The following is a 12,866-nucleotide window of genomic DNA, read 5'->3' as shown; positions in this document are numbered from 1 at the left end:
AATTTCGATGGCTTTTTGTGTAACATATTGGATGTCATACTCGAATAACAATACCTGCCATTGGGAGATTCTTCCTGTAAGAGTTTTTTCCCAACAATGTACTTTAGTGGATCCGTTATTGCTATTAACCATGTGGTGTGAGTTAACATGTATTATCTTAAATGTTTGGCGGCCCATGAAAGTTCACAACAAGTCTTCTCGAGCAGCGAATACCGAGCCTCACAGTCGACAAACTTTTTTCTTAGGTAGTAAAAGGGGTGCTACTTTCTACCTGTTTCATCGTGTTGGCCCAATACACAACCCATACCTCCATCAAGCATGATTAAGTACATAATGAGTGGAATTCCTAGAACAAGTGGTACCAAGATCGGTGGCTCTTGCAAATACTGTTTGATTTTGTCAAAGGTTATCTGGAATCTTCATTCCACTCGATCGCTTGATTCCTTCAGAGTAATTTGTAAATAGGTTTGCAAGTGGTTGTGAGGTGCAATATGAACCTCACAATGTAGTTAAGTCAACCTAGGAAACAACAAACCCATTTTTATGTCCTATGAGTTAGCATCTCTTGTATGGCCTTCACCTTGTCGGAGTCTACCTCGTTTCCATGTTGACTTACAATGAACCCGATAACTTGCCTGATCTTACACTGAATGTGCACTTGTTAGGATTCAAACTTAGTTTGAACTTCCTCATACGATCAAATATCTTCTGCATATTGACGATGTGATCTTCTTCTGACTGAGACTTAACAATCATATCATCGATATATACCTCGATCTCTTTTTGAATCGTGTCATGAAAGAGAGCAACCACTACTCGCTGATATATTGCCCATGGATTTTTTAAACCAAAAGGCATTACTTTATAGAAAAAATTTCCCTAAGGGGTTATGAATGTAGTATTCTCCATATCTTCAGGATCCATTTTAATCTGGTTATATTTGTAGAAACCATCCATAAAAGAAAATACTGGGAACTTAGTTGGGTTGTCTGATGACACTCTGTCATTGCATGTTTTCGATCGAAAAAATGGATCAAAAAAAGTTAAAGAGGGTCAAAAATGAATAATAAAGACCCAAGAAAGATAAAAAAAATGACAAAGTATGACTTAGTGAAAGTCATGTGGAAAAAGGAGAAAAAACGTGCAACTACAGGAATAATCACATGCAGCATCACGCGTGTGATAGAAAAGCAAAGTCGGCATCACACGCACAATGTAAGTTATCATGCATGCGATAGGTCTTTTTCTGGTCCTCTTCTAATGCGTTCTGCATTGATTTGACTGATAAAAAAAGGAATGTTTGGCATATTTTCAAGGTTATGCGATTTAACACTAAAAGTGATGATTTACAACATCAGAAGGCATATTGGGAGTGTATTTGAAGCCATTGGAGGCCAATTCTTCAAGGGATCTCTTATGCAAACCTCTTATTTGTATTTGGTATTGTAATTTGCATTATGAGTAGCTAATTGTCTTTAGGTTAGGGTTTTGTTTGATGAACCTATTTTAATATTGTTGGAACATATGTTTGATTTGATATTCCATGAATAATTTGACTTATAATTCTATTCGATTGCACCTTGTTCTTAATGCTTTTTATGTGAGATACTTTGTGCGCATAGGGAATATTGACCATTAATTTATGTGTTGGACCTATGGCAATTGTTGTGCTTACGTCGGTTGAATAAGGATAAGAGACCTCGAGTTGTGGCTTAGGAATAATCTTACTTACGCTGGTGGACTAGGGATAGGAAACTCCGAGTATAGATTAGTGAGCTATACACCAAGGGATTGGGTATAGCAATTTTGTTAACTCACTGTGGGTTTATAGCAACGATATCATTTATGCAACACACCATGGTCAAATATTGGATGGATACGACCGCTTCTAGGGCGTTGATGGTCGGGTGCCCCAGGATGATGTTGTAGGGCGATGTGGAATCTACAATGAGGTAGTTAACATTGATGGCTTTGGCGTCAGTTACATCCCCGCATGTGTTTTTAAGGTCAGATAACCCATCATTTGTATCTGATCCCTCGACAAGCCTGTTAGAGAGCCTGTGAACCCTTGTATGTCGTATAGATTTAGTCGTAACTTCTAGAAGACATCCCAGAATAGGACATCGACTGAGTTACCCGAGTCTATCATGATGCGCTTGATATCCTAGTTGCCATGTTGGATTGTGATAACCATGGATCATCATCATGAGGATTGATGCCCAGGGAATCTTCTTTAAAGAAAACAATATTGGCCTCGGTTGTTCCTGCGGTGACCTTAGGAAAACCGGAGGATATGACGTTCGCAGTAAGTACCTGCCTCACGTATCTCCATCGAGTGGTCCTAGAGAGGCCCCTCTCAGAGATACCTCTTGGGATGATTTTTGGTGCGTGGTGTAGGACCCTGTCAATAATTTTCTCTAAGAAAAAAAAGGATGATTGAGTCAGAGTGAATGGTTTTGTTTGTTAAAAGGAGGTATGGCCCATGTCATTTTATTGGGGCCCATAATGGGCGCCACTGTATTGTCTAAAAATGTATTTTGTGTGTGTGTGTGTGTGTGTCCCCCCTACAATGACGAGGAGACTCAAAGGCCCTAGTAGCTATATTACACAGATAGGGCGAGGCTAGCTCACGGTTGTGAGTAGACCTGTATGATGTTTTGAGGCTGTTTTAGGGACCGAATCACGTGAGGTGAGGGGTCCTATTTGTGGTCGGTGCTACTAGATTGCAAATGGGCGGTTAGATTATCAGTGTTAGTACTGTTGGGAGCGAAGTGCTCAATGAGCAGTATTGGATGGTATTGAGTGAATATGACTTGATCCCTTATCCCTTTGAGGGATGCGGTATTTATAGGGATTCCTGGTTCCTAGGGCTTTCTTGGAAAAGTTTGCTTCTCACTTAGTCAAAAGATGGACCGCTGAATTCCTATTTCCATGGGATACGTGGGTCAGTAGCTATCTTGAATTTCCCGTTATCCAAGATATATCTTATCCCCTGTTTCTTATTCCCATGGGCGAGGAAAATGTACGGGGCGAGGTGGTACCTCCCTTCCGGCGACTCTGCGTCGTCGCCCTTTTTCCTAGAGGGATCCCAAGTTGTCTCCCTAGGCATGTTATTTGTGAATATAACACTACAAATATTTCTTCTTCTTTTGTTATGACCATCAACAACACTTCATCTTCTTCTTGTTTTGTAAGTCTTGTATGACTTTCTTGATTTTCTTTCTTTCCTCATCGAAATTGACTTGCATTATGTCCATACTTCTAAATGTTATAACACTAAATATGGATTTTTTCAAGTTTTCTTCCATCATTTTTTCATCTACCTGCAACACCACCTATGTGATTGCTTTGGTTTGAAGATTGTCTATTATTTGATGAACTACCTTCTTATTGGTTTCCTCTACCAGCCGAATTGTGATAGCCTCCTCTATCTTTGTTTCCATTCCATTTTCCATTGCCTTTCTTATCTTTAGATGATTGTGCATGTAGAGCCACATCACTCTTTGTGTTTCTTGCAAATCTTTCAACCATTCTTTGTTCATGAGATTTAAGTGTCCTTTGGAGATCTTCTTTTATCATGCTTGATAGGTCCTTCGATTCTTCTATGACTACTACCACATGATCGAATTTCAGACATGACCTCAGGATCTTTACAACTATTGATCTTTATGTCAATATTTCTCCATACAACTTGATTTGATTCACCAATCTTTTTACTCTAGTGAATAAATTAGTAAAACTTTCATTTTCTTCCATCTAAAGCAATCCATATATTCTTTTGTGAGTGTGTAACCTCGCCTCCTTCACCTTTTCAGCACCTCCTAAATACTTTTCCAGAATGTCTCATGCTTCTTTTGATGAGTCTACATCCCCTACCTTGTCAAAACTATCAGAATTAACAGATCGATTAATTATTAAGAGAGCTTTCTAATCTTTCTTCTTAAAATCTTTATGTGCAACCTTTTATTCATCTGTGGCATTCTTTCCAATTGGTGTTACTTCATTCTTCACAAGATCCCAAACAACTTGATAGCATAAGATAACTTTTATCTGTTTACACTAATTATCATAATTCTTGCCATTTAAGATGGAAAGATTTGTTCGAAAATGGCCATCAGGAAGAGAAGTCATTGTTCTATGCTTCCCAAGAATTGCAACCAGTGCTTTAGATACCAGATATTAGAATTAAATCCCATCTTGAAGATGATACAAATCAATCTTGATGAACAAGAATCAATATTTTTGATTGATTGCGCCTCTTGCTCTTCACCGTTTACTTGAGTGAATCAACCACACATTGGTTAAAAGATGATTCTACTTTGCACTTAGATTTGATCAGATGAAAAGAAAAGATAAATTTAGGTTTGAGAGAATACATACTTTTTAGAGGAAGAAGAATAATATATTGCACTATGCAACTGCACTAAATTATATTTAAAAAAATGATATATATATATAGTCTCCTTCTATTTATAACGAGATTACTTGCACTCAAAATAATCTCAAAATAACTAATTCAATTATTATACGAAAGTAATAAGTTCAATACTCCCGAATTCTAATTTATTCAACTCTATTGAATTTACATTTTCTTAAATTATGTCAAGATAAACTTTTTTGATAACTTCGTACAGGCTTCGAGAGACTGTCGAATATAATCTTAACACAAAGATTATATATTTAACATGCACTTGCATATTATGACAACAATTAAAAAGGAATTGAAGATTGAAGTTCTTTTCTATCTTTCCGAGAATAAGGTAGTTTAGATTACAAGATAAGACCTCAAAATTTTAAATTAGATTATAATTAAATAAAAGCTCATAATAAATTTATCATAATTTAATTAAAATTAAATAATTTTTTTAATTATTTTATTGTCAAAGTTAAAATTATATTTTCATACACGTGACTTCTAAAAAGTCCATGAGTATAATACTACAAATTTGTAATTTTGTTAATTTTGTTAATTTTATCCTTTGCGCACCTTATATTTATTATAGATTCTTTTAATATATTATTTTTCTTTTTTAAAAATGTTTATATAACTGCCAAATAAATTGAGACATGTAGTATTTAAATAATGTAGGACATACACAAAGGTCTTATTTTGCTTTACTAATCGCTGGCAAATACTTATATGTCTCTTTTAACAACTAATAGCTACTACTCTTACGTACAAGATAATGTCTATCATATTATATAAAAATTTACTAAATATAAAGTAGTAATATTAAGTTTTTAATAACTTGAATTGTTTTATGTTTTTAAAACTAAGAAAGATATTAACTCGTCTTTTATCATATTAAGTCTTTTATTATAAATTATTCTTTTTAAAAATTATTCTATAATATAAGTCAGTATATAATTAATGTTTTTTTATCATATCCTTAAAATTTTATTATTATCTCTATTTTCAATTATATAAATTTACCAATTTTATAAAAATATTTATAATTTTTTAATTTTAAATAACAATTATTTATTTTTTGAAAAATCTAAAACAATTTATAATAAAAAATAGAGATAATAATATTTATTATTAAGTAAAAAATAAATTATAATAATTAAATATATTTTAATAAAAACTACTGTAATTTTTAGAAAAGGACATAAAATTCTTAAAGAGATTTCTATGATACGATATAAATGAATGATGAAAGGAGCCAAAAATGCATAACAAGTCCATAAATGCAGTTCACGTGCTCTTTCCGTCATGGGCCATCCTCGTTCACGTGATGCCCACCACGTCGGTGACCTTAGATAGATGAACGAATGTCCAAGAAACTGCCACGTGGAAAGCTAAAAAACTGAAACTCTGAAACGTTGAAAGCGTGTGAATGTGATGCGTTTAAACGTGTGTGTTTTGGGAGATAGATAGTCACAATTGGATTGGGTGGGAGCCACCAAAAACGCGTAATGACCTTCTGTTCAATAGGGACAAGGTTGATTCATAGAATCGATTTATAGCCACTACTAGGTTTTTTCGAAAATTTTAATGTCTCATTCTCATATAAGTTCACATGTTTAGAAATTAATAGGGACTTCAACTATTATATTTTATAAGATAAAAAAACAATACTCATACATAAATCTATAGATTCACCAACTTGTGCACTTTGGGGGAGTAAATATAAATATCATTATGAGTTTTATTTGAGTCAAAGATCTCTTCTACCTTAAGTTGGAATATCTTCTTACTTTAAGATTTTCTTATTAAAAATATAATAATTAAGAATTCTTTGACACTACCTATCAAATTTTACATAAAAGTTGATAAATGTGATCTAAAATTACGACTACATATTTCATTTTACAAGATATTTTTTTTGGAAGTTGATTAAATTAATTGAGTCATTAAATTGAAATATTTTTTAACTATTCAAGTTTATAAAATACTATTGTCAAGTGTGAAAGTTAGTCAATTATGTTGAAGAAATGAATTTTGTTTTTTTATAAGTTTTTTAACTCGTCAAAATATATTAAATATAAAATTAGTTTTTTTATAATTTACTTAATTAAATTTTTCATATAAGTAAGGTAAATAAGAAACATAATTCGTAATAGTTTATTTGATTGTTTGTGCTTAAAAAATGTAGAAATGTATATTTATAACCTAGAAAGTAGTCTTATCTACCAAAAGATAATGTATGTGTGTTTTGGATTCTTGAATTACATGATGTATGAAGAAGCTGAGAAGGCATAACATAGGAAGGTTTTTGACCCTGAGGAAAGTCATGCGCGTAACATCATGAGGGTCAAGATCCAAGAACTGATCAAAGACCTTGAGAATGCTCATTCTCATATAGTTTCAGATAAAAAGCAAGACGCTCGTAGAAAACAGGCTCAGCTGTAGGGTTTCAGAGATAACATAATGATGTATAAAAATATGATTATAGGAGAAATTTTCAATGCCTTGGATAACCAGGATCAGCAGGAGGAAGGAATGACGAAAATAGATGAGGAGGAGAATCGAATTTGTATCGAGGAGCATAAAGTAGGGGGATATGAATGCCCTGAATTCATTTTATTGGCGATGGAAGAGAAATGCATAGAGAAACCTTGAGAAAAAGGTATCATTATCAAAATGCTTGGACGCAAAATATGATTCAAAGCTCTTGAAAACCGATTGCAATTGTTGTGGGCGAAAAAGGGTGTGTTGAGTATCGTTGATCTTGGGCAGGATTACTATCTTGTCACTTTTTCTTGTGATGAGGATCATCAAACGACGTTAATAGAAGGTTTGTGGCTCATTTATGATCACTTTCTCACTTAGCATGAATGAAGCCCAAACTTTTTTCCTTCCAATGATATTGTTAATTAACTAGCTGTATGGGTTTGTATTTCGGGACTTCCTATTGAGTATTATGACCAAAGGGTGCTTACCTACATTGGTAATCAGATTGGCAAGGCGATTAAGGTGGACAAGAACACCCTCACTCAGGAAAGGGGAAGTATGAGAGACTCTGTATTCAAGTTGATTTGTCCAAGCCCCTCCTGGCCATGTTTTCTATTAAGGTACGTCATTACAAAGTGGAGTACGAAGGTTTCCATCTGTTGTGCCTTAGTTGTGGGAAATATGGTCATTTTCCTAAAAATTGTCCGCATAAGAAGTATGATGATCAAGACAAACTTGGAAGTATGACTAATGATCAAAATACAGTGGAAGAAAGTATCATTAAATCTAAATCTCAAGATGTCATTAGAGGCCCATGGATGGTTGTGAATAAATCGAGGAGAAGGAAAATGGATAACAAAGTGGATAATAAGGACATGGTTGTTCATAAATGAACAAAAGAATCTAGTAAGTAAAGGCTCCCGATTTTCAGCCTTGGAAGAGGAATGGGACGATGGAGGTATGGATATCTCTATGAGACATGACAGAAAGGAAGATACCACTGAAAAAATGGTAAATTCTGCTAGCAATGATAGGCAAAGTATGGAAGAGGTTCAGGAAGTTCTCAATACAAAGCAGTTGTTGTCTCAAGGAGTGCAGAAGAAGAAACAAAGCAAGGTTGGAGGAAAGAAAGAAGGCAATATGAATAAGAGTCTGAATATGTCATCAAGAGGGATAACCAAGGAGAAAAGAAAAGGGGGATCTAGGAATACAATCAGGCATACATTGGTCAAATTTAAGTTTACCATAGAGATGGGAGAGTTGCTTAAGGATTGTCAGGTGGAATTAATCAGTGATGTGAATATTCATGTTAGCTCTGATGTGCCAACATGGATTATGCATAAACTTTATCCATTAGAACCTAAACACTTAAGGGCTCAGGGAGAAAATTTAGAAAGCATAAACTTTATCAATTAGGACCTAAACACTTAAGGGCTCACGGAGATAATTTAGAAAGCAGACATCCTGTGTAATGTTTATGTCAAAGAGAAACGTCCTAATATTCTTATTATTATGGAAACTAGATTGGATCTTGGGAAACTGCAAAATAAATTTGGTTGTTTGGGCTATCATGGCTTTGGTAGCACTGAAGTGAAATTTTATGTTGGTGGTATTGCTATGGGATGGAAGGATGATTTGGTGGATATCCATATTCTAAAATTAAATTTTCAATACATATATGTTATTGTTCGTGTTAAGGACGAGCTTAGTTGGAATTTGACTGTGGTTTATGCCAGTCCTAGTGAGGATACTAAAAAAGACTTATAGAAGGACCTTATTCATATTTGGAAGTACATGTCTAATGAGTGGCTTGTGGAAGGCGACTTTAATGATATTTTGCATATTACGGAGAAACGGGGGTGTGGGGTGTATGTATGTGTGGGTGGGTGGGGGGGATGGTCGGCTATTAATAGACGCAGATGCAGCTGTAAGACCCCAATTTTGACCCTAAGATCCCTCATACTATCTCATCATATGCATTAACATTAGGATCATACCTTGACATCCTCCTTACCCCTCATCCATTGGGTTTGTATTGGGAGAGATCACCAAGCACCATGTGATTGTATCATACTTTGTATTTTTTTTATCATTTACTAACCAAAATACCAAAAATATGTCTTTGCATTTGTCTAACTCTTTTGTAGGTAGGGCACATGATCACCTTTGATTTATCAAGTTCACATCTAGGGTTTAAGACCCTCATTGCTAAGAGCTCAACCATGAAATGATCCATAATGGCTTTAGGCATCATATATGAGTCCCTATGATATTTAGATGGTATTATGATCAAGAATTTTTCAAGAGTTTGGAATTGGTTTGTAGTGGAAACCCTAGTTCATCTGGGTATCTTGTATAACTTCTTCAATAAGCTTCTTCAACAATTGATCAAATATTTAAAGGGATACTTCAAAATTCATCATCTTATTCATATATGATCTCTCATGAGTCCCAAAAGTCAATAGAATTGTAAGATGGCAAGTTGGTTGATGGTGGTTGACCAGAGGAATTCATCTGATCAAAACTGGGGTTCCCTAGACCCTATCTGCTACAATGTTTTTCATATGAAAATGATTCCAAGAGAAAAGTTACTCTAGATGACGTTCCAAACAACTTTCATATTGAGGTCTAGAGCTAGTTTTTCTTGGAAAGTCATTTTTTTGGTGAAAGATTATAGGTCATTTTGTCTAAACCCTAATTTGGAGGTCAACTTCCTAAGGCCATAACTTGCTCAATTTTTATTAGATGAAAGATTTCCAAATTTCACAACCAAATTCAACGTGTCTACTTCAACTTTGATGTTTTGTGTAATAGCTAATTCAACTTTTATGAGCATGTGATATGAGGATACATTATAGGTCATTTTGGACCATTGCCATTGAACAAGTGATTTTCCTCAACTTCAAAAATGCATAACTCATTCATCTTAAATCCAAATGAGGTCAAATGTGTGACCATTTTTAAGGAATTTGAAATAGCTACAACTTTAATGAAGACATTTTTCTCATTTGAAGCTCACATAAAAAGGTAACCCAGGTGGAATAAGTGAACACATGGCTTCACACTTAGAAAAAAAAATTATATGTTAAAATTTACAAACTTCCACCTCAAAATTAATCATGATACAAGCTTCAAATGGAAAAGTGTTCAACATAAGAGTTGTTCCTCTTGATCTAACCTTTCCAAAGAGTCCAATTTCATCCATTTTGGACAAGGTTTGAGCGGTCTGCACATGGCTTGAACATGCCATCATCATTTGGAAAGATCAAACTTCAAACAACTGTACACATTTGCCTTGCATTCCAAGTTGCATTCAGACTCATTCGCACTTGATTATGGACCTAATTGAGTGGCTTCATGGGCCTGTACACGCCTATGAAAGCATGCATCATCCATTGCTAAATTTGGAAGTTGAATTTGAAGGTGCAAATATCACAAGTTGCAACTATAAATAGAGGCCTCTAGCATCTGAATTAAGCACCCTTACGCGCCAACTTTGCTCCAATACCTCAAACCCTCACATTTGAAAGGAGAAACCTGAGAATTTTCTTTAAAAATTGAGTTTGAATCTCACTGTTTGGAGATTCAAAACTCCAGGGATCCAAAGCTTTTGTTCCATTCTAATCTACTTCTGCAAGCTTCCTGAGTGAGATCAAGCAAGAATCAAAGCAAGAGCAATCGAATTCTGCACAACATTGAAGGTATTTTCCAGATTTTTTCTTCTCTTTGATTCTCTCTCAATTCTCATCAATTCTCTTGGATCCTTGGTTGTCTGAAGTCCTACCAATGTAGGCAAGAAGATTGAGTTGCTTTGAGGTCAAATTGGAGCAACTCAATTCATGTACCTCAAATTTCAACTCCATGTATCTCTCAGTATACTTGGAGTTAGAATGAATTGAGGTCAGATTCGTGATCAGTGTCATTTTTACTTTGAAATCATGTTGTTCTTTTTATTTTTGTGATGGTGATGGGTGAACCAGTCCGACCAGGGTCGCTTGAGAAGATGACCAGCATTTTGCTCTGATGATGAGCTGTAATGGTTCAGAGCCACATGATCATTTCATTTTGTTTTAATCACGAGCGTTGGTTTTGAATACCGTTTGTGTGGCACACTGACTCAAGTGCATGGTGGAACGCGCGTTTGGATCCACTTGATCTACCACCTCAATTAATGAGGGAGATCAAGTGGTCCACATTTTTTTCTGATTAATTGATTTTCATTTTAATTGTGTTATTTTCATTAATTCATATTAAATTTAATATTGACCCAAAAAATATGAGAGTTTCACCAAAAAATTTAAATAAATTCCTCTTTCATTTTCTGAATTAAAATTAATTTTTGGATCATTATTAATATTTTTCATGATTTAATTGTTTTTGTGAATATTTTTAATTGTTGAAAAATACTTTTAAGTTTCCAAAAATTATGATTTTTTTTCTCCAAGGTCCTTTGACCTTGTTTGACCTATGATAAATCTCATGGCCATTTCTTTGGTGTTTCGATGAGGTTTTAGGAAATTGATCAACCATTATTTAATTTAATGCATATTTTTATTATTTTTAATTATTTAAATGTCAAATTAATTGTGTAGAGCCATTTTAATTGACTTTGTGAGTTTGACTTGTGTTGTTGGGCCTTGGTCAAGGTTGATTTGACTTTGTTATGTTACGATCATTGGATTTAGGGGATTGATGGAATGTACATTCCATCTCTCAAAATGAATGAATGATCTTAATTTGGTAAAAGTCCTCCTTTGACCAATTTGTGTTGAATCCATTCCCCATTCCTCTTCATCTCATTCCCCTTCTTCATTCATTTATGTCATGGACCTATGACATATCTATACCCTAAGGCTAGTTGATTGCAAAATCAACATAAGTACGGATGAGATTAGGCCCACCTCTTTGCATATTCTTTTTGTGTGTGGTATGTTTCATGAGCATAGTTCATTATACTATGACTCTAACATGCATTAACACAAAAATTCTATTGTCCGACCTCAAATAGTTGTGACTTCTACATAAGTCAAATTACGATTGCTTAACATAGCGCTAAATTTGTGACACAAAAAGGCATAGCATTCTAGTTAGTGAGATTGTAAGTCTCCCCTCTTTCATGGTATTGTGTGGAAACTTGGCCTTTTTTCCTTCCTTTGGAAGATATCTTGGTTCAAGGATCCACGCTTGTGATAAGTGGGTTGAGTGTTCTCCAAAGAATGACTTAAACAAAACAAAAGCAAAAGCAATACTAACTTCTAATTAACTAACAACTAACATTTAATTTCAAGTCATTTACTTTTATGCACTTTAATTTTTAAGCTTTTATTTCATTTGCCATTATTCATACTATTCAACTTGTTTATTTTAATGCCATTTTCACTTTGCCCACTTGGGCTATATTTTGTGATACATTGTGTTTGTATATACTTGTTTGTTTGTTTGGTCTTTTGACCTTAATGTACATAATAAGAACAAAAACCTTAAAAAAACATCTTGTGTGGATTATTGGTTTGATCTGAGACTATTGGACTTAGAGTTTAGGCAACATTCCCTATGCAAAGGACTTGGCCAATGCCAACATTCATGAAACCAAGTGCTTGTGAAGTGAACATTCATCTGATATAATATTGAAGATCCATTTGAGTTCATCTGCAACATGACCACTGTGAAACTGTTATTATGAACCTGTGTCTCATGCCATCTTTGAAGTCATCTGATACATGGGAAATTTTGAAGAAGATCATGGAGTTGCTAAGCTTGGATGTTTCTATCTGTAGTTGTAAATTCACGACCATCAAGTTATGAATAAGCTAGACGTCAATAAAACCAGAGTCGCCACCACACTTTTATTGTTTCCAAGGGAAAAGGGAAAAGTACAAAATTCATTAATTATATCTTTGTGTTTGACAATACCTTCGGACTTGTGCCTACATACCAACATAAAAATTATAGATCAAAACCTCGTAGT

This window comes from Lathyrus oleraceus, chromosome 4 (genome assembly GCF_024323335.1).
Source record: "Lathyrus oleraceus cultivar Zhongwan6 chromosome 4, CAAS_Psat_ZW6_1.0, whole genome shotgun sequence".
Lineage (NCBI taxonomy): Eukaryota > Viridiplantae > Streptophyta > Magnoliopsida > Fabales > Fabaceae > Lathyrus > Lathyrus oleraceus.
This window is presented reverse-complemented; position numbering follows the sequence as displayed.